The sequence below is a fragment of the Phascolarctos cinereus genome, unplaced genomic scaffold (assembly GCF_003287225.1).
Source record: "Phascolarctos cinereus isolate Bilbo 61053 unplaced genomic scaffold, phaCin_HiC Scaffold_2;HRSCAF=192, whole genome shotgun sequence".
NCBI lineage: Eukaryota > Metazoa > Chordata > Mammalia > Diprotodontia > Phascolarctidae > Phascolarctos > Phascolarctos cinereus.
In genome coordinates, this window is record NW_027555625.1 from 333,242,596 (window position 1) to 333,267,888 (window position 25,293).

The following is a 25,293-nucleotide window of genomic DNA, read 5'->3' on the forward strand; positions in this document are numbered from 1 at the left end:
ACATTTTTCATTATGAATCCTTTGGGAGTGTCTTAGGTCATTGTATTGCTGAGAATAGCTAAGTCATATGCTTGGGGGACTGATCAAATGGGCTCTTGGGCCTCTGTCCTAAAAGGTAAGTAAGTCATCTATGTCAACTTTTTCTTCTGTTTCCTTCTCAAAGAGCCTTTGCCCTGGTGCTCTTAATAGAATGATCCTACAATTTCCTTTTGAACTTCATTCTCCTCTGTTGTAAAATAGGGGGTAATACCAGTACCACCCACTTTCCAAAGGATTTTCATGAAGAAATATTTATGGCTCCCCCAAGATTTCACAGCTAATAAGTGGCAGAGAAGGGTCATGAATCCAGGTCTTCTGACATGCTCATTCTACTATAGTACTGAAGGAGAAAGAGAGAGAGATGCTGAAATCTTGGTAATGTTCCTTTGCTGAAAACTCCGGGGCTGCTTTCTCTGGATCTAACACTGGCGTCCAAGTTCTGCTACTGTACTTGGCTTCTAACAATCCTCTGGGGAGGACTGAACAGTGCACTGAAGACTAGGATGAAACCTTTGATTTCAGTAGTATGGGCAACTCCCAGATAAGGCAATTCCCTCTACCAATGCAGGTTGGCACCTCTTCTGCAACTTCTAGCCTTAGAGGGTTCCTTAGAGTACTGGGAGGTTAATTCACTTGCTTAGGGTCACAAAGCCAGTTATGGATCAGAGGTAGGATTCAAACCCAGGTCCTTTTGACTTCACAGTCAAGTTTCTATTCAGTGCACCATGACACCTCTTGAATAACTGAATGAATATACATATGTGGGAACAGAGCTAGAAGGGACCCTAGAGGTTACTTAGTCCATGTCCCTCATCTTGAAGATGAGGAAACCAGACTCAGGGAGATAAAGAGATTTGTCACACGGGGAATGAATGGCAGAGCCAGGATTTGAACTCAGTTTTGTTGACTCCAAATCCAATGCTCTTTCTACTGTTCCACACTGAGCTGGGAGGGATGGTAGAGGTCATTGAGTTCACCTAAGCTGCCAAGTCCTCTCAACTTGTTCCCTTTAATATGTCTCACATACATCTCCTTTCACTCACACCTTCACCACCATAGTTCAGGCCATCTTGCTGAGACTATTAGAATAGTTTCCAAATATCCTCATCTCTCTCCTCTTTAATCCACACTTCACACAGCTGCCAACCCATTTCTAAAATATAGTACTGACTAAATCACTTCTCTGCTCAATAATCTCCTGTGGCTCCCTATTGCCTCTATAGAATCAAATACAGACTCATCTGTTTGACATTTAAAATTTTTTACAACTTGGCTCCAGTCTACCATTACAGGTTTTGCTCACTCTGTGGTCCAGAAGAACTGGCCTTCTTGTTGTACTTCACATGTGGCATTCCATCTCCTTTGTTCTCTCTGTTCCCCATGCCAGGAATTCACTCACCTCTGTCAGTCCAACTCCATTATTGGACAGATGAGGACATATAGATATCCTCAGTCAGTGAATTGATCTATTTCACCCAAGCAGGAAGTAGCACAGCTGAGATTAGAATCTCTAGTTTCTTAAAGGGTACAACTCATACATCATGTCCTACAGGAAGTCTTTTTTGATTCTTCCAAATTCTGGTTCTTAACTTCCCTCCCCTCCCCCATTTGCCTTGTATATACTTAGAAGTTGTTTCCTCTCTCTTTCCCCTTCCCCTCTCCAATGTAATTAAGGGCGAGGACTATTTCATTTTAGTCTTTGTATCTCTAATACCTTGCATACTGCCTGGGACATTTTTGTTGTGGTTTAGTTATCTTCAGTCATTTCCAACACTATGTGATGCTATTTGGGATTTTCTTGGCAAAGCTACTGGAGTGGTTTACCACTTCCTTCTCCAGCTCATTTTACAGATCAGGAAACTGAGGCAAACAGTGTTAAGTGACTTGCCCAGGGTCACACAGCTACTAAGTGTCTGAGCCTAGATTTGAACTCAGGAAGATGAGTCTTCCTGACTCCAGGCTTGAGGCTCTGTGCACAGTGGTGCCAGCTAGCAGCCCTGCCTGGCATATAAGTGCTTAATCAGTTGTTCATTGGATCATAGACATAGACCCATCTGGTCATCTAGTCCAACTCCCTCATTTTGTAGATGGGGAAACTGAGGGTCAGGGAAGTCAGGTGCCTTGCCCAGGGTCACACAGTAACTATTTCGCAGGAGGGACTCAGATGTCCATTTGATGTCTTAAGAGCTAGTGTTCTTTCTGCTGTGGCAAATACTTCATTGATTGCTTTATTTCCCTCAGTATCCAGAGACAAAGGCTCAGTGGTAGCAGGACCAGCATTAGAAGCTGCTTCATCTGAGTCCTGCTCTAAGTTTTTTGCTCCTGCACTGTGACTTCTCTGTCTAGTTGGTATACCAAAAAGAGCTAACATTTCTATGGTGATTTAAGGTTTGCAAAGCTCTTTCCCAATAGCAACCCTGTGAGACAAGAGGGCTGGTATATTTATCTCCATGTTACAGATGGGGAAACTGAGGGACAGAGAATGAAAGGATTTGGCCCAGGGTCACAGAACAAGTAAATGTTTGAATTAGGATTCAAACTTTGGTCTCCTATGTCTAAATCCGCATATTTTCTACTACTACATACTGCCTTCCTTCCCATCAGTTAAAGAGAAAGCTGTCTGGGCATCCCACATTGTTGCCTCAATCCTTGCATCTCAGTGCAGGGGCTGAAGAAAGACACTGAGTGTGAGTGTGGGCTGGGGTGCATAGGAGGTCAGGACTATAGACTGGGTCCTTCTGATTTACAGCTCCACACTTTAGCTCTCCCCCTCACAGCTCCCTGGGCCATCCTGGCTTCCTCTGGCCAAGTCCCAGATGCTCCCCACCAAACTGGATGTCCCACAGTGGCTAGATGCTGGCAGGGAGCCTCAGGCTTCACACTGAGCAGAGGGCTAAGTGCTCTGGGCTCCCAGATCTCCCAGCTTCAGCCCGAGCTGACTGATTTCTAAGGCTGCAGCATTGTTGTCATATTGCTTTTAGTCCTTAGTGACCAAGCTGGGATTTCATTCTGTTTCCCAAGGTCGATGCATTACCTCATTATGCAAAGAAGCTGATGAGGATCTCATTTGTTTGAAAAGTAGTTTCCATCCAAAATGGTCCCTCTGCACCTCAGGCCATACCCTCCATTCTCCCACCCCCTTCTTTCTCTGTGACTATCTCTTCTCTTCTTTCTCAGAAGCCTAGAAAATGGGATGGCAGGAGCTGTATGCCAGTTTTAGATGCAGAAAGAACTCCAGCCTCCAGGAAAGGAACATTTCCAGAGGATGGGAAGATTATTGTCTTCCCTTTGCTCTGATTCCTTTCTCCCTCTGTGGCCACCCCACTCCCACTCCCCCCCCACCATGCTCCACTTGTCTTTGTGATTATCCCTTTTTCTCTCTGATCATGCCCTTTCCCCTCCCTGACCTTCCTTCTTCCCTTTTTTGTGTTCATTTGCCTCCCTGTAGTGATCTTCTACCATCCCCTTTTCTTCTTTCTGCTCCCCTTCTTTCTCTATGACATCTCCTCACTCTTTAATCATCCTTTCCTCTCTTGGATCCTGTTTTCTTTCTCTGTAACTGTCTCTCATCTCTGTCTTAAAGCATCTCCCTTTTCTTATTTCTGATCTCTTTCTCTCTAAGACCATTCTTTCCTTTCTCTCATCTTCCCTCTCTGACCACCTTCTTCTTGCTCTTTGACTTTCCTGTTTACTTCCTTCTGATCTTCTTCCCCTCTGTGCCCATGGCCACCTCTGATTCTTTCCTTCTGATTCTCTTTTCTCACTGTAATTATCTCCTTCCTTCTTTCTGATCACCTTCTTTCTTGTTCTCTGAGCCCCTTTCTTTCTGTAACTACCTCTCCCCTTTGTGACCCTCACTTCTCTCCCTCTGATCCTCTTCTCTCTGTGTAACTACACCCTCCTCTTTCTGTGACATCAATTTCTGTTCCCTTTCTCCCACTGTGACCATCCCTTTCCCATTTCTAATCATCCTTCATTATATCGACCCTATCTCCCTTCTTCCTCTCTGATTCTCTTTCCCCTCTATGACTACTTCCCTTCTTTTTCTCAAGACAATTCTTTCTTATCCAAACAAAATCCCATCTGGTCTCTGTTAAGTGTGTACTTGGCATCCTAACATCCACATTCTAGGCTGTTCCAAGTGCAAAGCCTCTTGGTCAAAATAATATACTTCTTCTCTCCAGACAGAGATCCTGGGCTCCTATCTTCTCTAGCAGCTGCCAGAACTTGAGACAGAAATTCTTAAAGCCAAGCTCATGGTCATTGTCTAGAAGCAAATGTAGATGGGAAGTGATGGTGTGGGTCTCTCAAGGTGCTCCATGCTTGTAGATGGGAAAGGAAACACTTCCTTCTCTATCACTGGCCAGGCAGAATGATGGTCATAGTACCAGCCACCCCTTTTGCTCATAATATCCATCCTCCTCTCCTCTCACATTTGGAAACTCCTTGCTCTGTTAAAGACCTTATTCAAGTGCCATCTCCTTCAAGAGGACTTTCCAGATTTTTTAAGTTGTCATTCTCCCTCACCTCCCCCACAACCACCTTGTATTTATTTTTTATATCTCCTATTTACATATTTGTGCACATTATGTTCCCCAGTAGAATGTAAGCTCTTTGAGGACAAGGGCTGACTTACTAATGCAAAGGTAACATAGTAAGGGCTCAACAAATGCTGTCTGACATATGTCATGCTAGTCTTTAGGTTTTCATGCCTCCCCTGATTCTTCTCCTACCTGTCTGGGTGCTCCTTCTGAGTCTCCTTTACTGGATCATTGTCTGTCTCCATCCCTTACTCTTAGTGGTCAATCAATTCCCGTGGGTTCCATAATCATCTCCATGCAGATGACTCCAAGATCTGTATATCCAGCTCTAGTCTCTCTTCTGATCTCCACTCTTACATCACCAACGGCCTATTGGATATCTCCAAATGGATGTCCCAGAGGCACTTCAAACACAATATGGCCATAACAGAACTCATTTGTGTCTTCCTAATTCTCCAATTTACATTGAAGGTGCTAGTAACTTTAGACTCGCCGAGGCTTTCGACCTCAGCATCAGAGAGAAATTCTCCAATTTCCCTCATTCCTTCTTGGAATCTCTAGCTTTTTTCAAGATTCATCTCAAGTACTGCCTACAAGAGGCCTTTCTTGACTTTCCCATTTGTTCTCGATCCTCCTGAAATCACTTAGTATTTATTTAGCACATATTTTATATTCATTTATCTGTGTCCTTGATTTGCATCCCCAGTAGAATGGAAGCTTCTTGAGGGCAGGTACCATTTTCACTTTCATTCCCCTAAAGCTTAGCACAGTCCCTGGCACATAGTAGTGGCTTAATAAATGTTCATTGAATTGAATAAGGATCAGAAGGTACTGAGAATCATGTAATTTTTAAAGACAATTGATAAACATTGATTTAACCACTGTTATTCATTGAAGAATTGAACCACATCAGTATTAACATCCTGAGAGAATCATGGAAATTTTGTGAACCAAACTGATTCCACTGTTTAAAATGGACTCCATTTTGAGTGTTTTTCCTGTAAATTCTACCTGCTTGCTAATTGTGTTTTACATCCTGTTTTACATCTGGAAAATTGTACCTGTTTGCTCTCCCCTTCCCAACTTGGAAAATCCATAATCTTTTCTCCAATTAGAAATCAGATGACTTACTCTTGTACCCTGGTTTATATACTATTAATTGTTTTCTTTTAATGCATAAAGGTCTGTCTGCCCCTTATTTGGGGTCCAGTGCCAGGCTGAAGAGGCCTGGTTCAGCTTTGTTATGTAACTGGCATGCATTGCTAAATAAATCAGTATGCTTGGAAGCTCAAACCTTTGTTGCCTTAGTTATTTCAGATTTCATTTGTTACAGTCCTGAAATGTACTATTGAAAAAATGTAAGGGTTAGAAAAAATGTAGTGAGGTGGGGGACAATAATAGCTAGAGGACCACTCTAGTAGATTCATGAAATATAGGAATACATAGAAGAAGGTCTCTAGAACATTGGGTAGACCTCCTCTAGAGGATTTCTGGTAGAATATGGACAACAGGTATAGCTGGCTAACAATCTACATCAAAGGAATGAGTGCCCGCCTCAGTGAGATCATAGATCTACGGAAGTACTAAAATATGTTCTCTCTTCTAGCTTTGGCATTCAGTGCTCTAATATTTTATGAATCAACAACAAGAGAAACAGCATGATGTCAGACTTGGCCTGTGGGCTATAAGCATCTGGCAAGCCCCCCTCCCCCAATGAGTCTGAATCAGATTAAAATATAATTGGGAAATATGTAACAAAATAAATAAAAAAACAATGTAACAGAGATAATGTTAATTTGTGGTTTTCTAAGTCAACGTGCAGGAACATCACTGGTATAGTGGATAAAGAAGGAGATTCAGGTAGACCACAGTTCCAGTTCTACCTGCATAAGAAAGCATACTGGTTGTGTGATCCTGGGTAAGCCAGTTCAATGCTCACTCTCCCCAAGATAGTAATCTAAGATTCTAAGATTAGCAACTGCTCTGTACCAGTAAAGAGAGTTTTTCTCCCTGGGGGTTCTCACATTTTTATTGTTGTTCTTACATTTCAGAGGTGACAAAGTAGATGGGGAAGGTGCCCCAAATTGTGCCAGGTTAAGATCTCTTGAATGAAATGGGAATGTTTAACCTGGAGGAAAGAAAAGAAGATAAAATAGTTTTCTCTGCATATCTGAAGAGCTATTATGAGGAAGACAGTTGGGAGGAGCTTTCGATTTACAGTCAAATGACTCCAGTTCAAATCCTGGCTATGTCACTTTCTACCTGCGTAAATATGGACAAATTGTTTAACATCCTGGGATTTCTCCATCTGTAGAACAAGGGGGTTGAATTAGATGATCTTTATGATATTTTTCAGTTCTAAATCTATGATCTTATTTTGTAGAGTTCTAAGGGAAGAACTAGATGGAAGTTGCAGGAAGGTAGATTTTGGCTCGAAAGATAGAAGAACTTCTTATCAGAGCTGTCCAGTTAATTAGCTGGCTGTCTAAGGAGGGAGAGAAGTCACTGTCCCAGGCAGAAGCTGCATGACTGACCACTTGGTCGGATACCATAAGGGGGCTTGCATAGATTTATAGATTCATAGGATGTCAGGATGGCAGCAAGGTGGAGCCATAATGCACAGCACGCTGGGCCTGAAGGCAGGAAGATTGATCTTCCTGAGTTCAAATCTGGCCTCAGACATTTCCTAGCTTTATCACCCTAAGAAAGTCATTTAACCCTGTTTGCCTCAGTTTCCTCATCTGTAAAATGAACTGGAGAAGGAAATGGCAAACCACTCCAGTGTCTTTGCCAAGAAAACCCTAAATGAGGTCATGGAGAGTAGGACACTACTGAAAATGACTGAATAACGAAGAATGTCAAAGGAATAACAAAGAATGTAAAGGGTTAGTAGAAGGTCACTTAGGACAAACTCGTGGCCCACAAGCCAGTTGCAAAATTCCTGAGTGCAGCCCAAATCAGATTACAAGTTGGAAGGAGCCTTAGAACATAATAGCACAGAGAACACAGAAGACTCTTGGCATATAGGACATAGGAATGTCAGTGCTAGAAGGAATCTTAGACCACAGGGGGAAAAATACGTAAGAGTTGGAATTGACTTTGGAGTACAGAGTTTTAGAGACAGAAGGTGTTTTAATCCAAAATCCCATCTCATAAAAAAACTACTCTCCAGTGTCTCATGGAGGCATGAAATTCCCTGACATCACGATGTCAAGTGTTGTGACCTGAAATTTTCTTAGTTAGTCATCTGCTAAAAATCTTCCAGGATATGACCCCTATATCTATTATTAAAACAAATAATGTGCTTATTGAATTAACTTTCAGGGAAACTGTCAGCCAATTTCACTAATCCTTCAGCCCTGGGGTGGGGTATCCTTTAAGCCTTTCCGCAGTTTTCCAGCTGGAGAAATCTAACCTCCCTGTCAGACTTTCTGTACCTCTAATTCTGTAGGTCACCCTGAGGACAAGGGGAGCCTTAGAGGCTGGGAAATGTGCTGGGAGCTCCAGCACATGGGATCACAGGATTTGGAGAAGGAAAGGACTTTACAGATCCTCTAGTCTAATATCCTCAGAGGAAGTAACTGAGAGCCAAAGGGGTGAAATGTCACACAGGTAACAGAGGCGATGGAGGTACCACATGGATAGAGAACTGAAACTGGAGTGAGATAGACTGGAATTAAAATCCTGCCCTATCAGACACTAACTAGCTGTGTGATGTTGGGTAAGTCCCTTTGCCTCTCTCAGCTTCAATTTCCTCAACTGTAAAATGGGATAATGATAACACTTTCCTTATAGAGTAGTCTTCAGGATCAAATGAGGTAACATATGCCAAGTGCTTTGCAAACCCATGCAAGTCAGCCATTACTATCATTAATAATAGTAATTAGCAGAGCAAGTATCCAAATCCATATCCTCTGACCCCACATTCTTTCTGTAGTGGGGTGACTCTTCATGTACACAGGCAGACTTTTTGGAGCAACTCTGAGCCCTATCTGGGATGATCCCACCCCTAACTTCAAGGATGGCCAAGAATGCTGGAAAGGCTCTAGGTCCACTCCTCCCAGGCACCCCTGACAGGTTGAGACATCCCAGTGCTTGGGGCCTTTAAAGTATAGTAAGGTTGGTTTCTGTTTTCTCTTGCACTTCGAAGTTTACAAAGTATTTTCCTCAGTTTAATAAGCACAAGCAGCAGGTAGTATGAGGATAATGATCTCTAGAGGAGGAAAGTAAGGCCCAGACAGAGGCACAAGTCTCCTTTGCCTTCCTCTTCCTTCCCAAGGGAAGTAAGGCACGAAGGTAGAAGACACTTATCTAGAGCTTTGGCTAGTCCTTTCCCTTCTCTCTCTTGTCTTATTTGATCATCACAACTATCCTGGGAGTTAGGTGCTATTAATACCTCCATTTTACAAATGGGGAAATTGAAGTAGGCAAGGGTTAACTGACTTGCCTACTGAGTAAGTATCTGATACTGGATTTGAACTCAGGTCTTCCTGACTCCAGGTACTGCCTATAGTACCAGTGGGTAATGGGCTGGGATTAGAACTTTCCCTTCCTGATGACAAGTCCCCAGCTCTCTCCACTTCACCAAGTTTTCCAGCCCTCTCAGGGAGATGTAAGTTGCCAAAAGTCAGTCAATCATAAAATGCTAGAATTGAATTAGAATTGAATTAAGACATCTAGTCCATACTGTACCCGAGCAAGAATGCCTTCTACAACAAACTTGAACTCAAATACCTCCAGTGATGGGGAACTCACTGTATCTAGGTGACTCAGTGGATGGAGTGCTAGATCTGAAGTCAGGAAGACCTGACTTCAAATCCAGCCTCCCTTTCTTACTAGCTGTGTGACCCTAGGCAATTCATTTAACCCCAGTCTGCCTTAGTTTCTTCATTTATAAAATGGAGGTGATGATAACACCTATCTTCTAGGATTATTGTATTAATCAAACAAGACAACACATGTAAAATACTTTGCAAACTGTAAAGTGATATATAAATGTTATTTATTATTTTTATTCATATTATGATGGTGGTGATGATGATGTCTACAGGCAGCCTATTCTACTTTTGAATAATTCTAACTATTAGGAAGCTTTTTCTTATGTCAAGTTGAAATGTGTCTGCCTTCAGCTTCCTACTCATTACACCTACTTCTTCACTTTGAGGCTAAAAAGAATAAGTCCAATCCCTGTTGTAGGCATCAGAGGCAGCAGGAGACACCAGGTTCTCGTGGGAGCTATAACATCTAGGGTGATATCTGGATGGCCACTAGCTCCCCTTGGGATAGAGAAGCAGGGCAGACCCCAGACCATCAATCTTTTATGGCTGCCCTGGACTCTCTTGGTTCTGACCTTTGAATCTCAAAGTCTGAAAACATTTACCTGAAGCTATGTGGGTTGTGCCAACTCTGGTTACCTCGGGTACAAGCAGACTTTCCTCCCTGCTCTAATACTGGGTTTCTGGCCTACCCAGCTGCAGGTGTGTCTCATCCATATCCAAGTTTGTCCCATGACTGTTAGCTGAAGAGAGCACAACCTTTAAACTGTCTGGTCTTGGCTGCCTCTTAACCTTTCTTTAGAAACCCTGTTCTCCATTTCTTTGTTCTAGCCTGAAGCCTCCCTGCTGAACTTCTTTTTTTTCAACTTGGTTTTCCTGGAGCTTTGGAAACCTATAGTTTCAGCCAGTTCTGGGGGTGGTGGTGGTGGGGATGGTGGTGGTGTGTGTCACATTTTAGGGAGGATGTTGGTAAGCTGCAGTAAGTCTCAAGAAGGGGTCATAGGACTATGGGATCATTGATTTAGAGCTAGAAGGGACTTCTAGTTCACTTTACAGATGAGGACACTGAGGCACAGGGCAGTTAAATGACTGGCCCAGGTTCATACAGTTAGCTAACTGTCTGAGTTGGGAGTTGAACCAAGATCTTTCTGACATTAGGCCTGAGGTCCTGTCCGTTATACCTTGCTACTACTCTGACCAAGGCTAGGTGGGGATTAGAGACCATGCCATGCAAAGGCCTGTTGAAGGAACCTGGAATATTTAGACTGGAGGAGAGAAGTCTTGGGGGAGGGAAACATGATTATTGTCTCCCTTCAAGGAAGGTCTTAGACGTAGTACAAGGAGCATTGAAGTGAAAGTCAAGGAGACAGAGATCTGAGTCCTGGGTATACCCCTGTCCCTTTGGGCAAGCAACTTTTCCCCTGTTTCTTTATCTGTATAATGAGGGGGGTTGGATTAGACAGTCTCTAAGGTTTTAGAATGTCAATAGTGACATGCTACAGTGTGTGCTCTAAAATCTCTTTAATCTCTGACATTCTATGTTCCATGCTCTGTCCTCTTCTGACTCTGACATTCCATGTTTTCTAAGCTTTCTAGGCCTGCTGTGTTTTAATAGGCTCGTCCCCAACCTCCTTGGATCACCCTACTTTTCCACTGACAGGAATTTCCTCCTTTAACAGAACTGGATTCTTGTATAAGTAGATAAATCCTGTTTCCTCTTGTACATGCCTCAGTGGGGATGGGAAGCAGCTGGTCCTCCTCTTCCCTCCTCACAAACATTCTGCAGACTGTCTGGAGGTTCAGTGCCAGATAACCATCAACCTGAACCTTACTGGCTGTCCTGGTCCCAGCGTGGGCAATGTGGCATAATCTTAGGAGCCAAAACACCTGGGTTTGACCCTCAGCTCTGTTACCTACTACTAACTGCATGACTTTGGGAAAATTACTTTCTCTCTCTGGCCCTCAGTCTCCAACAGCTTTAATATTTTGTGACTCCTATTAACTAAGAGCAGCCAGGAGCACCTTAGAAGATGGGACATGGTCAGCATTCAAGTGGACAAGAAGAGGTCAGGAGGACTTGAAGGAAGATACTTCCCAAGGTTCTCAATGAGCTAGGTTGACCAAGTAGGTCCATCTTAAAGGGCTCCTTGCTTCCCTGTAACTCTTTTCTCCTTAGCTAGCTCTCTACCATCCTTAGTATCCCAGGAAACCTCACATACTGCACTGATCCCATATACCCTGTATGGTCCACCCTCCCTGAAACGTGTCGTGTGTTTTAAGTGGCAATTATATTTCACTTAGACTTTCAAAAGGCATTTCAAGCAGTGGTTCCGACCTCTTTGCCTTTTTAGCTACCTCTGCCAGGAGTGGCTATTGTTAACATTTTAAAGATGAACTCAGAGTACAGAGGCCCCTTCCCAGTCAGATTGTAGTAAATGGTTGGAGCCCGTGTGTATCACAGAGTAATAGAATGTTAGAGCTGGAAGAATCTGGAGCTGAAACATTGAGACTAGATCAGAGCTGGGAGGGACTATTTTGCAAGTGAGGAAACTGAGACCCAAAGAGGGAAAGTGGCTTGTCAAAGGACACATAGCAAATTAGTGACAAAGATTAGCACTAGAACCCAGATGCCCCAACTCCAAGTTGCTTGGTGTGTGAGCCTAGCTTGGCTAGGTGATTTCAGATTTATAGTGGGGTAGAAGACACTGAGAGTGGAAGCCAAGAGACCTGTTTCTATGTCCCAACTTCTTCACTAATGTATTCTGTAACCTTGTTCCCTCATTTGTATAGTGAGAGAGTTAAAGTAGATTATCTTTAAGGTACCTTTTAGCTCTAATAGTTTGCATTTCTTGATTTGAGGAAAGATTAATGAAGGTGGGTTGCCCTTCACACATGTGTGGTCCTCTGTCCTTTCTCACCTTCATCCAAATCTGTTTTCTAGAAATATAAGAATGGCATAATTCCAAAGTAGACAGACAGGTAAGGAGTTTTCTGGGACCCTCTTGGGGGTTAACTTCTGAGATCCCTTAAATTAAAATTCAGGGAAAAGGAAAAAAAACACAACCAAAGGTCAGATTCCTGCTTTGGGCAGGGGCTTAGAATCTCAGAGCTAGAAGGAAGCTTAGAGATTTAGTTTAGCCTCTGTCTGAAGCCAATACCTCCTCTTCCACATCCTCTTAGAGATTTAAGATCTCTCATGATTGGAGGCTTCTAAGACTTCATGATTCTGAGATTCCATAATTCTAAAATCCCCTGAGTCCATGATTCCAAGTTTCTAATATTCCAAGAGACTAAATCTTTATAAAGTTCCCCAAACTTCATAATTATAAGATTATAATTACATAAATATAAATACATTATAATTACATGATTTCAAAATTTGAAAAGTCTCAAATTCTAAGAATCTGAGGATCTAAGGTCCCAAAGTTTCATAAACCTAACATTCCAGTCTTCCCTGATTTTAAAGTACTATGCATAATTACACAGACTAGGTCTGAGGGGCTCCATGTCATGAAGATATTGCCTATTGCCCTCTGTATATACAGCTTCTACACACACAGCCCTTACACCCAGGTACACAGCAGTCTCCAGGTTTTGGCACACATAGTCTCATGGGAGAGTAGGAGTCATTGAGTTTCATACATTCAGTAGGCACCTTGGGGGAAGTTGTGCTTCCCAACCCCAAAAGGCGTATACCTGAATGAACACACACACCTGAATGCTTGGCTTGCTAAAGCCAAATGAATGGTTCTGAGATAAAGAGACTGAATCTAAGGGGACTCAGGATTCTTGTTGCTGCTTTCTGCCAAGGACCTGGCCATACTGTGGGCATGCAGAGCAGAGACATTCCTAAGGCCCAGACATTGATCCACCTTGAGAAACTGTGCCACAATAAGCTACGATAAAACTGCATGGGTAGGAAAAAGATTTCCCGACTAGGGATGATGTGGCAGCAGTTCAGAAGAAATGTGACTAACGAAATGCTGTGATAAGCCCACTCAGATGATTTCTGTTACTTTCCAAATCTACCTCTAGATCGACCCCCAATCTCCTTCAGCCTTCAGGTAACTTTGTCACATTTCAGCCTCTTTTCCAGCCTTAAAGAACTCCAGCCCTCCCAAACCATTGCAGAGAGATAAGGCATTCAGACTCTTCCTCAGCACCTCCTCGTGTGGCCACTGATTTCTACAACTCACCCCATCTAGGTTTCATCCCTTTGCCTATATTGCACCCACTTCCTGCTCAGCGCCAAAGAATATACAAGTTGGGGAGGGGATATAAAGATAATAAAGTGTGCACTACTGTACCTGATGCAGTCAGCAGCTGGAGGATTGGCTGACAGGATAGGAGAGCCCCTGATTCTCAGTGCCTCTCGTGGTCTTGCTCCCTGGCTCAACTTCCTGCAGCCCTCGATTTAACGATTTGGAGCTCTCCCAGACCCCAATAGGATGACAGTGGTTATAGTGAGTGACAGAGGTTTTACTCCCTCCCTCTGTTTCCTCCCCCTTCTCTTCTCGCCTCTCTCTCTCTCCTCTCTCTCTCTCTCTCTCTTCTCTCTCTCTCTCTCTCTCTCCCCCTCTCCCCTTCTTTCTCTCTCTTTCTCTCCCCCCTTCTTTCTCTCTCTCTCTCTCCCCCTTTCCCTCTCTCTCTCCCTTTCTCTCTCTCTCTCTCTCTCTCTCTCTCTCTCTCTCTCTCTCTCTCTCTCTCTCTCTCTCTCTCTCTCTCTCTCTCCCTTCTCTATCGCACACACACACTCACAGAGGCAGGCACCATGTATATATGAGTCACAGTCAGAGTGGGAGGGATCAGATATTTGACTGCAGAGTAGTGGAGATGTTGAAAATATCCCCAGTGAAATTAGAATCATAGAATGCCAGAGCTGTATGGAAACATAAAGTAATGACTAGAGGATATTAGAGGGGCACAGGAATTTAGAATACGGAGCACAGAATACCAGAGGAGGACAGTCTTAGAACATACAACATACAATATCAAGGCTGAAAGGGACCATAAGTCATAGAACACAGAATGCCACAGCAGGGGGGGACCTTACAACACCGAACGTAGAATTTCATGTTCCTGACTTGAAAGTCAGTAACCTGAATCTCAACTTCCTGATGGATAAAATGTGAATAATAATATCTGCATGATCACTTCATTAATTATGGACTAGATAGCTTCTGATAGTCCCTTCCAACTCTGAGATGCTGTGTATGACAGTGCTTTGTAAACTTTAACATAAAGAAGAAATACGAGTTATTTCTTTTTTCATTCATTCATTTGTTCATTTGCCCATCAAGGCCCATGACAAAAGCCACCTCATCCAGGAAGCCTTCCCCAATTCCCCTAACCTGATGTATGCATCATATATCACTTTCATACACTTCCTTGTATTGGAGCTTTTTAGGTCCTTATCTCTCTTCTAGACTGTCAGTTCCTTGAGGCCAGGGACTCATCTCTTTTTCAGTGACAGATAGACAGGGTTAGTTGTTGAAATAAATTTGGATTCACATGAAATCTGTGTAGTTTTCTAGAGATAGAGGTGGATCCTAATGTAGGGCATCTGTGACCTGGAGCAGTAAGGCGGTACCAACACCGCCTTTACCCTTGCCCCTAGACCATGAAATGACTAGTCCCTGGGTAGCACTTCTCTGCAGCACTCCCTGCCTTGGTGATCTTATTGGCTCCCATGGGTTCAATTATTAACTCTATACAGATAACTCCTCCAGTTCCACATCACCAACTGCCCATTGGACCTTTCTGACTGGATGCCCTACAGGTATTTCAAACCCAGTATGTCCAAAATAGAACTGATTATCTTTTCCTCCAGACCTACCCCTCTTTTAAACTCCTCTGTTCTTACTGAGGATACCACAATCCTTCAAGCTGCAAGTCATCCTTGACTCTTCACTCTACAAGGTAGGTCACTTCATATACTCAATCAGTTGCCAGATCTTGTTGCTTTTACCTCCACGGCATCTTTCGTGTATATTCTCCTTTTCTTTATTATTATTATTATTTTAGGCAATTGGGGGTAAGTGACTTGCCCAGGGTCATACATCTAGTGAGTAATGTGTCTGAGGTCAGATTTGAACTCAGGCCCTCCTGACTTTAGGGCTGGTGCTCTATCCACTGCGCCACCTAACTGCCCCTATATTCCCTTTTCTGTATTAATATGGCCACCATCCTAGTTCCGTCTCTTATCACCTCTCACTTGCAGTAATGCAATAGCTTCCAACTGGCTCCCTACTTCAAATATCTCCCCATTCCTACTCATTCTTCACATAGCTGCCAAATTGATTTTCCTAAAGCACAGGTCTGACCATGTCATCTCCTACTCATTAAATTCTAGTGGCTCTCTATTACCTCTAAGATCAGATTTAAATTCCACTATTTGGCTTTAAAGCTCTTAACAACCTGGCCCCTTGCTCTCTTTCTAGTTGCTGTTCCTCATACCCAATTCTCTATTTCCTGTCTCTGTGCCTTCAGACTGGCTGCCCCCATGCCTGGAATAGTCTCCCTGCTTGCATACACCTCCTAGGATTTCTTTAAGAGTCAGCTAAAATGCTATCTTTTACAGAATATTTTTTTTGGCTTACCCAACTGCTAGTGTTACCTTGTATTTATTCTATATATGTCATGTATAAGTACTTATATACATGTTGCCTCCTCTATTAGAATGTAAATTCTTAAAAGCAAGGACTATCTTATGGATCCCCAGCACTTAGCACAGGGTTTGGTAAATAGCGTTTGATAAATGCTTATTGACTGATTGGTTGATATTCCTTCCAGTTTGGTGAATAATTAAAGAGAACCTTGCATACCAGGCTAAGGAGATTTGACTTTGTGAGCCATGGAAAGGTATTGAAGAAAACATCAGTGCTGCCAGGACCACTGATCACCAGCTAGGAAATCTGATTCTAGTTTCATCATTGATTTTGACTATCTGTGACCCTGGGCTAGTCCCCTCCTTTTTGGGTCATATTTTCCCTCCATCTATAGAAGGAAAGGGTGGGGATTATGTGATTTCAAAGCTCATTTCAAGCTCGAGGATACTACGTTATTGTAGGGAGATAGTGAGGTTTTACATTGTCTAGAAATTACTGGTAAAAGCCAGGTTTTTTTTTTATTATTGTTACTGGCAGGTAGACATAGTTTAGGCAGGATATGAGCAATGATCTTGCCTCCTTTTTTTTTTTTAACATTTGTTATTGCTCAACTTTTCATCCTAATAAAAGAGGATGTTGGGAGCAAAGTGGGCTTCATGCTCCAGACTTTACACAGATCCTGTGGGTTGTTTTATTTCCTTTTTTTTCGTGCAGACTCCACAAATAGGTTTTGGGTACACAAGATCTCCACAAAGATTTAAACTGGTGTTAAGGGGGGGGCGCAGCTAGGTGGCGCAGTGGATAGAGCACCGGCCCTGAAGTCAGGAGGACCTGAGTTCAAATCTGGCCTTAGACCAAAGACTTGACACTTACTAGCTGTGTGACCCTGGGCAAGTCACTTAACCCTAACTGCCTAACCAAAAACAACAACAACAACAAATAAACTGGTGTTATAGGGAAATTTCTAATGTTAAATCAGATGGCTGTCTAGCAACACAGATTAGGAATCAGCACCAGACAAAGGCAGTCAAATGGATTAGATGGGGGCAGAGCCAAGATCATGAGCAAAGGCAGGCTTTCCCAAATTCCCTTCAAACAACTTTGGAATAATACAAGAAAATGAATTCTTAAATGGCAGAACCACAAAAGGATGAGGTAAAACAACTTTCCAGTCCCAAGACAACTTAGTAGGTTGGCAGGAAAAGTCTGTCTCACTGGAGTGAGAGTGGAGCGTAGTCCAGGGCAGGCTATGCCCAGCAAGCCTGTAGTAAAGCCAGAGCCCCTGTGCAAGCCAGCAGCAAGGCACCAGACCACTGTACCAAGGAGCCAGTAGTGGGCACAAGCCAGCAGTAGGTCTTGGGGGTGACTTAATTGGTAGCAGTGGCTTCTGGAGCTCTCAGCTCATAGATGGTAAGGGGATTAGGCAAATGGTTAGAAGGAAATTACAGGGGATGCTTTGCTGGCCCTGGGGGCAGGACTTTGTTGCATTGCCCATACACACTTCTGGGTCACAGTTCCAGGGCTAGGAGGGACACTAGCACACTAGAACATATGGGGGCAGGGGGAATTCTGGTCATAGTCCAGGGCAGAAAAGAGTGCTTGTGGTTACTCACAGACCAGAGCACAAGCCAGCAGAACAGTGACCACACCTCTCCATAGAGAGAAGAACTGAAAACTTACAGACCCACAGAATATAAACAAAAGCACAAAAATCCTGAAGCTTAGAGCAGTGCCTTCTCTACCCTAGGAGTGGAGTCCAACTTTAACATAACATTAAAAGTCAAGAAACAAGTTGGAAAATGAACAAAAAACAACAAAAAGATCCTGATCATAGAAAGTTACTATGGCGACAAGAAAGATCAAAACACAAATTCAGAAGACTACGAAGTCAAAACAGCTACATTCAAAGACTCAAAGAAAGATGTGAATTGGCCTCAGCACCAAGAAGAACTCCTGGAAGAGTTCAAAAAGGATTTTGAAAATAAATAAGAGAAGTAGAGGAAAAATTGGGAAAAGAAATGAGAGTGATACAAAAAAAATTTTGTGAAAAAAGAGCCTACATCTTGGTAAAGGAAGCTCAAAAAATACTGAAGAAAATAACATCTAAAAATCAGAATGGGCCAAATGAAAAAAGAGGTACAAAAATTCACTGAGGAAAATAACTTCTTAAAAAATAGAATTGGCAAGTGGAAGCTAATAACATCAAGAAACACACAAACAAAGCAAAAGAATGGAAAAATAGAAGAAAGTGCAAAATAGCTTATTGGAAAAACAACTGACCTGGAAAATAGATCCAGGAGAGATAATTTAAGATTTATTGAGCTCTCTGAAAGTCATGATTCAAAAAAGAGCCTAGACATCATGTTTCAAGAAATTATCAAAGAAATCTGCCCTGATATCCTAAAACCAGGAGGTAAAACAGAAACTGAAAGAATTCACTGATCACTTCCTGAAAGATCTCCCCAAATGAAAATTCCCAGGAATATTATAACCAAATTCCAGAGCTCTTAGGTCAAGAAGAAAATATTGTAAGCAGCCTGAAAGAAACAATCCAAAGATCATGGAGCCATACAAGATTTAGCAGCTTTTACATTAAAGGACTGAAGGGCTTGGAATATGATATTCTGGAGGGTGAAGGAGCTAGGATTACAACCAAGAATCACCTGCCCAGCAAAACTGAGTATAATCATTCTGGGAAAATTGGAAATTTAATGAAATAGAGGACTTTCAAGCATTCCTGATGAAAAGAACAGAGCTGAATAAAAAAACTGACTTTCAAATACAAGACTCAAAAGAAGCATAAAAAGGTAAACAGGAAAGAGAAATTATAAGGGATTTAACAATGTTAAATTGGATTTACATTCCTACGTAGGAAAAAGATCCTTTTAACTCCTAAGAACTTTCTCATTATTAGGGCATTTAGACAGAGGGAACAGATATAAGTTGGACCATGATGGGATGATATCCAAAAACATAAAATTAAGGGATGAGAAAGAGGGATGCACTGGGAGAAGAAGAAAGGGAGAGGCAGAATGGAATAAACTATTGCACATAAAAGAGACACAAAAGAGCTTTTACAGTGGAGGGGAAGATGGATGGTGATGGTGGTAGAAAATACTTGAACCTTACCCTTATCAGAATTGGCTCAAAGAAGGTATTACATATATACTAATTTTGGTATAGATGTCTATCTTACCCTACAGGTAACTAGGAGGGGAAGGGGATAAAAAAGGGGTGGGGTGGGGCTGATAAAAGGGAGGGTGGATTGGGGGAGCCAGTGGTCAGAGGCAAAACACTTTTGAGGAGGGACAGGGTAAAAGCAGAGAGAGAGAGAAGGATATGAACAGGCAGTTTTCAGATGAAGAAGTAAAAGCTGTCTGTATGAAAAATGCTCTAAATCACAATTGATTAGAGAGATGCAAATTAAAACAACTTTGAGACACCACCCCACACCTATCAGATTAGCTAATCTGACAGAAAAGGAAAATGACAAATGTTGGAGGGTATGTGGGAAAACTGGGACACTAAAACACTGTTTAGTGGAGTTGTGAATTGATCTAACCACTCTGGAGAGCAATTTGGAATTATGCCTAAAGAGCTATAAAATGATGCATACCTTTTGACCCAGAAATACCACTACTAGGTCTGTACCCTAAAGAGATAACAAAAAATAAAAAAGGAAAATGACCCATATATACAAAAATATTTATAGCAGCTGTTTTTGTAGTGGTGGAGAACTGGAAATTGAGGGGATACCCATGAATTGGAAAATGGCTGAAAAAGTTGTGGAATATTATTGTGATAGAATGCTATTGTGCTATTAGAAGTGATGAGCAGGAGGGTTTCAGAAAAACCTGGAAAGACTTACATGAACTGATGCAAAGTGAAGTGAGCAGAACCAGGAGAACGATGTACACGGGAACAGCAATGTTTTATGATGATCAGCTGTGAATGACTTAATTATTTTCAGAAATGCAATGATCCAAGACAGTTCCAAAGGACCTATGATGAAAAATGCTACCCACCTCCAGAGAAAGAACTCATGAGGTCTGAATACCGATTAAAGCACACTTTAAAATTTTTTTCTTTACTTTTCTGGGGGTTTTTTGGGTCTATTTTCTTTCACAACATGACTAATATGTAAATAGGTTTTGCGTGACTGCACATATACACCTACATAAATTGTTTGCTGTCTCAGGGAGGGGAGGAAGGAGAAAAAAAAAGGCTAGATAGTCTTAGACAAACTAAGTCTTGTTTAGTCAGCATCGACTAGATTAGACTAGAGTCTGGCTGACTTTTGCTGGCTTTCCTTAGGCATTTTGACAGCTTAGCCACATAAAAATGTAGCTCCTGAGGCACCCACTCATGCACAAACCTCAGAAAAGCTACCTTATGTTTGGAATACTCTGTGGATCAGCAGCCACTCAAAAACATAGCTAATGATCCCCTACCTATGTGTTTATTTTTATCAGTCAGAAGACACATTCGTTCAAAACAAGCAAACAAAATCTCACTTTAAGCAGTTTAGCAAACAAAGTGGCAGTAAAATAATCCCTCCTGTTCTCTCACATGGGCACATTCTTCACCAGGTTATCATATCCCTAGTGGGAGGAGAGCACAAATTCAGGTAATATGCATGATAAGTATGGAGGGCATATACATAGGAAATATTCCTGAAGGGCCACGTGTAAGGAATTTATGTAACCGGGGTACAAAATAAAGACAAATGCATGAACAAGAGAACTCCCATCTCTGCCACTACAGGGCTGTCAAAGTTCTCTGGTAATGCTGTTATCCTGTTCTCTGCAGTTCTCTGTTGGATGTTACATCTCTTCTCTCCCTGGGTGTGTCTCTGTGCTGGGTGTTGAGTCTCTGCTCTGTTATCTCTTCTGAGTATTTCTATTGGTCTCATGGTCCCTGAGGTTCTTTCTTTGACCATCTTCTATGCCTTATATCTTCAGGGCTATCTACTGGCTTTCTGTTCCTATCTGCTAAAATGTGGTGGTGAGAGAGCTTTTCTCTGACAAGACCAGGCTTGGTGCTTTTAGTGCTTAGATGTCCCAGATATGAATTAATTATGAACCACTATATTCAGCTAAAGGCAGCTAACAAAAAGCCAGTCAGTGTGCCCCCAAGCTAAGATTAGGTCTACTTATTTTAACTACTTAGTATCTGGTTCTTATTGGAAGTCCCTTGTCCCAGACAACAATCTGATTTAGGAATAGAATGTTCTTTGTGATTATGGTTTAATCCCTGATCAGGATCTTGTGCCCTACTCCCACCCCCAATTCCATTTCAAGGATTCTGCCCCCAAACCCCCTATAGCAGCTGTGCAAAGGCTGTCTTTGCTCTCAAAATAGTCTTTGGCATGAAAATGCAGTTGAGAAAGGAAAAAAAAATCTAAGTGAAGAAAACAAGATCATTGTCCTTTTACTCCTTACATAACATTACTGCCTCATTTATGTGTATCTGCCAGGGACAGGAAAACCCCTTAACTTTTGGTGATGTATTCTTACTACTATAGACACATCATTATCTCTCTATGTTGTCATATTCCACATTTTAAGGAAAAAGCATATCCCAAGGTTTTGTTCCATATGGACCCTAGTATTGCATGTTATGAGAAAGAGCTCTGTCTTTGTATTGCTGTCTAATTTCAACTATATCTTATTAAAACTTTGTATCCTCTCTAGCACCTAGAATATACAGTACTACACACAGTAGGCATTTAACAAATATTTGCTGATTATTGATTAGTGGATTGCTTTGAGACCTTGGGAAAATCATTTCTCTTTTTCCCAGACTGCAGTTTCCTCTGAAATTAGAGGCTAATCCAGATAATTACTAAGATTCTTTTCTAGGCTGACATTCTATTTTAATAAGGTCATTATAATATTAGAGCTGGAAGAGCCCTTAGAAAAAAAATCTCAGGCCCTCTCGTTTTATAGACTAGGAAACCAAAGTTCAATGAGGGTAAGTGAATTTTCCAAGGTCACTGAGGTAGTAAGGAGTAAAGCCAGGATTGGAAGGCAGGTCCTCTGATTTCAAATTCAGCAGCTTTTTACCATAGAATTGCTTTTGAGCTCTGACAATTCAACTTCTAAATACCCTTTCAATTCTCATATTCTCCTTTCTATGTTCTTGTATCCCTTCCAAATCTAATTCTCTATGGCTCCATGAATCTATGAATTACCTCTCCAGTTAAACAAGCCAAAGACCCTGATTTGAGGGAATATACAAAGCTCTGAAAGGCCAGGGGGGTTGGGCTGAGAGCAGGAAATAGGAGGGAAAGGCAGTCTAATAATAAGCAGATAGCCCCTGCCATCAATAGTCAATACCATGAGTCAAGGATGGGGAACAACCAGCCAGGCAAGCCCTGGAGGCAGCTAACGAATGGGGGAGGCATCCATTTGCTGGGTCTTTTTTACAGGGTTTTTTTCCATTCCAATACTGAAATTAAGATTTTTGGGAAAGAGACAAATTAATCTTTGGTTGGGCTAGAGTTTAGTTGCAGAAATGTTCAGCTTCAAAATCCTAAGTGGACAAATCTTTCCATCTTTTTTAATCTTCTCTAGGTAGGATTATTTTGGTGGGGGACACACACATAGTAGAAAGTCTTAGACTTGAAATGAGAGGATCTGGATTTAAACCTGTGCTTAATCAACATGAATTTATTAAGCATCTGTTTTGTGCTTACTGCAATAGATACCCAGGGATACAAAGACAAATGTGAAAGAATGTCTGCCTTCAAGAAGCTTGCATTCTAGAAGGAGAGAAAAATGTATTTATAAAGGTATTTATAAAACACATACAAAAAAGATCCAAAGTGACCTGTGATGGGGGCAGGGCCCAAGCCAAGATCTTTGTCCTTTGCCCCAAAGGGAATCTGACTCACAGGCCCCAGACCCTCATCTCCCTTTGAAAGCCTTACCTTTTAATCTTATTCAGATCTGGCTCCCTCTTGTCTATAGGCCCCAGAAAGGCCTTACTTTATCTCCTTTTGAAAGTCCTAGCCCCACCTTGATTTTGTGCAGATGCGTTTCAAACTTCTGCCTTCCTGTTCCCTCCATTATCTATTCCTATTGTCTATTCAATCTCTCTGACCTCCCCAATTAGAATTCTTACCTAGACCCATTTCCCAACCCCCTTCTCTGGCCACCCAAAGTTACTTTAGTATTTAAGATCCACCTTGGTCCTCATTCAGATGCTGAGAATCTCAGGCCCACAAGACTGAGAACCTCTCATGCCCGCTCATCTTTATGGGAGTCACCTGGCCGATGTGATTTATCACTAATACGCTTTTCCTCTGGCTGAAGAAGATTTGAATTGAATTCATTCAGCAGGGCCTGGTACCACGATCTTGGGGTCCCAGCACCCCAAAAGTCCTACTCCTCTTCACCTGGGTGCAGGCCATAGAGGGACCAAGAAGTTGGTGTCTGAGCTGAATCTTAAATGGGAATCAGGGATTCCATGAGGCAGATGTGAAGAGAGAGTTCATTTCAGGTATGGGGGATAACTAGGTTGAAGGCGCAGAGATTGGAGATGGAGGGTCTTATATAAGCTACAATAAGAAGGCCAATATGATCACAGTGTGGAATGCTCAGAGGGCAGTGAAATATAAAAAGGCTGGAAAGATAGGAAAGGAGCCAGATTGTGGAAAGCTTTGAATGACAAACAGTGGATTTTATATTTGATCAGAGTTTGTTGAAAAGGTTGTTTTTCCCTCCTAATTTTCATTATCACTCACTTCCTGACTGTTCTCTCTGGTTGTGGTTTCCCTGAGGGAACAAAGAACATAGTGTTAGAGATGTTAGAAATGACATTATTTTATCATATTCCTTCATTTTGATGAGAAACTGAGATCCAGGAAGGGGAAATGACTTGCCCATTTTCTTCTGAGCCCCAGTCCATAATCTCTAGTTACCCATTAGTTGTATCAATAGCATCATGGGCAAAACTGAATTTATCATCTTTCCTTCTCAACCTGCTTTCTTCCTTCTCTCCCCTATCAGCAATAGTTTCTCTACATTGGAGAAATTAGAGAATGTGACATTGGAAGGTATGCTTGTCTAGGTGGGCCCAACACGAGACCTTGCATCCCTGGTGGCTTTCCTTTGCCTTTTGTTTCCTTCTTTGACCAGTAGTCCTGGAAAATGGATATTTTCACCCTTCATTCTGAAGAGTCCAGGCTGCCCAATCTTTAGTCCCCTCTTGACTCTGTTTCTGAATTTCTACACTTAGTCACCATGCCTCAGATGTTATATCACCCTGCTATATAATATCCTTCCACCTGCCCATGATGTTGACTCCCTTCTCCCATTGGCAACTTTCTCCCTAGGAGAAAAGATAGCTATATCTGTACACACACATACATATATACATATATATATTATATGTGCATAATATCTATGTAATGTACATTATAGTTATTTCTGTACATATGATTCTTCTGCATCCAAGTAGAACGTGAGCTTCGTGAGGTCAGAGACTATGCTACCTTTCATCTTTACATTATCATAAATAGCTAACCCACTGGTTATAATTTAGGGCACAAGTTGGTAAACAGTTTCTTCATGTCATCCATAGTTACAAGTCAAGGCACAGAGAAGCATAGAGAAGGAAAGTCTCCATGGGGCAAGTGGGCTTCTGAATACTCCCACTTTCCCTAGGTACTTATAGTATGCAGAAAACATCAAGTCATGCTAGATTCAGGACCAGTCAGTCACCTGCCTTGGGGCAGTTTGGTTTTTCCCTAGGTGAGGACATAAAAACTTCCTAGTTTGCTATTGGCCTCCAGAATCTAAGTCTGAGGCAGAGTAGCTCCTGTTTGTCTTTTGGTTAGTCTTGCACGAGATCTGAGTTAATGGAGAATCAAAGCATTGGCGTGTCTAACTACTTAGATTAAAACTGAGGTTTATTTTTACAAGGTATTACTCATATCAAGAAAGGAAAGATACCATCCCATACCCTTGAAACTAGCACAGAAACTTGGGCATAATAACTTAATTTTTCTTAACTTAAAATTGAATTATCAAAGCTCACATAGCCAATTAATGACAGGTTTTAAAAATATTTTTAATGATAATTTAATATTATTCCTTAGTTTAAAGTTTGAACCTAGGCAGTGATGCTGCTTGATACAGTGTGGCTCATTGGTGATGGTGGTAGTTGTGGTGGTGGTGGGGAGTTGGAAGGAGTATTCTAAATATTCGGAGGCTGATCAACTTTTTGGAGCTAGTGTCCAGAGAAATTTCAATTTTTTGGGGTGTTGCAATACTCATGTGCTGGTGAAGAATAAAGATGGCTGCTAGGCTGGTGGCTCGAGGAGGA

At 41.9% G+C, this 25,293-nt stretch overlaps 1 protein-coding gene and 1 long non-coding RNA gene across 3 annotated transcripts in view; one reads left to right on the forward strand and one right to left on the reverse strand.

Annotated features, from left to right (window-relative positions):
- The window catches only part of HRH2 (histamine receptor H2), a 52,000-nt gene extending 38,120 nt beyond the window's left edge, over nt 1-13,880 (reverse strand). For both annotated transcript variants that reach the window (XR_002326862.2, XM_020998720.2), the window contains exon 1: nt 13,663-13,880. The gene's annotated coding sequence lies outside the window, so the exon portion shown is untranslated. The remainder of the gene's footprint in view (nt 1-13,662) is intronic.
- Nucleotides 13,881-13,912: 32 nt separating this feature from the next.
- Nucleotides 13,913-25,293, forward strand: part of LOC144455937 (uncharacterized) — an 80,523-nt gene continuing 69,142 nt past the window's right edge. Inside the window, exon 1 of the long non-coding RNA XR_013484821.1 lies at nt 13,913-15,274. This is a non-coding gene — a long non-coding RNA (uncharacterized LOC144455937). The remainder of the gene's footprint in view (nt 15,275-25,293) is intronic.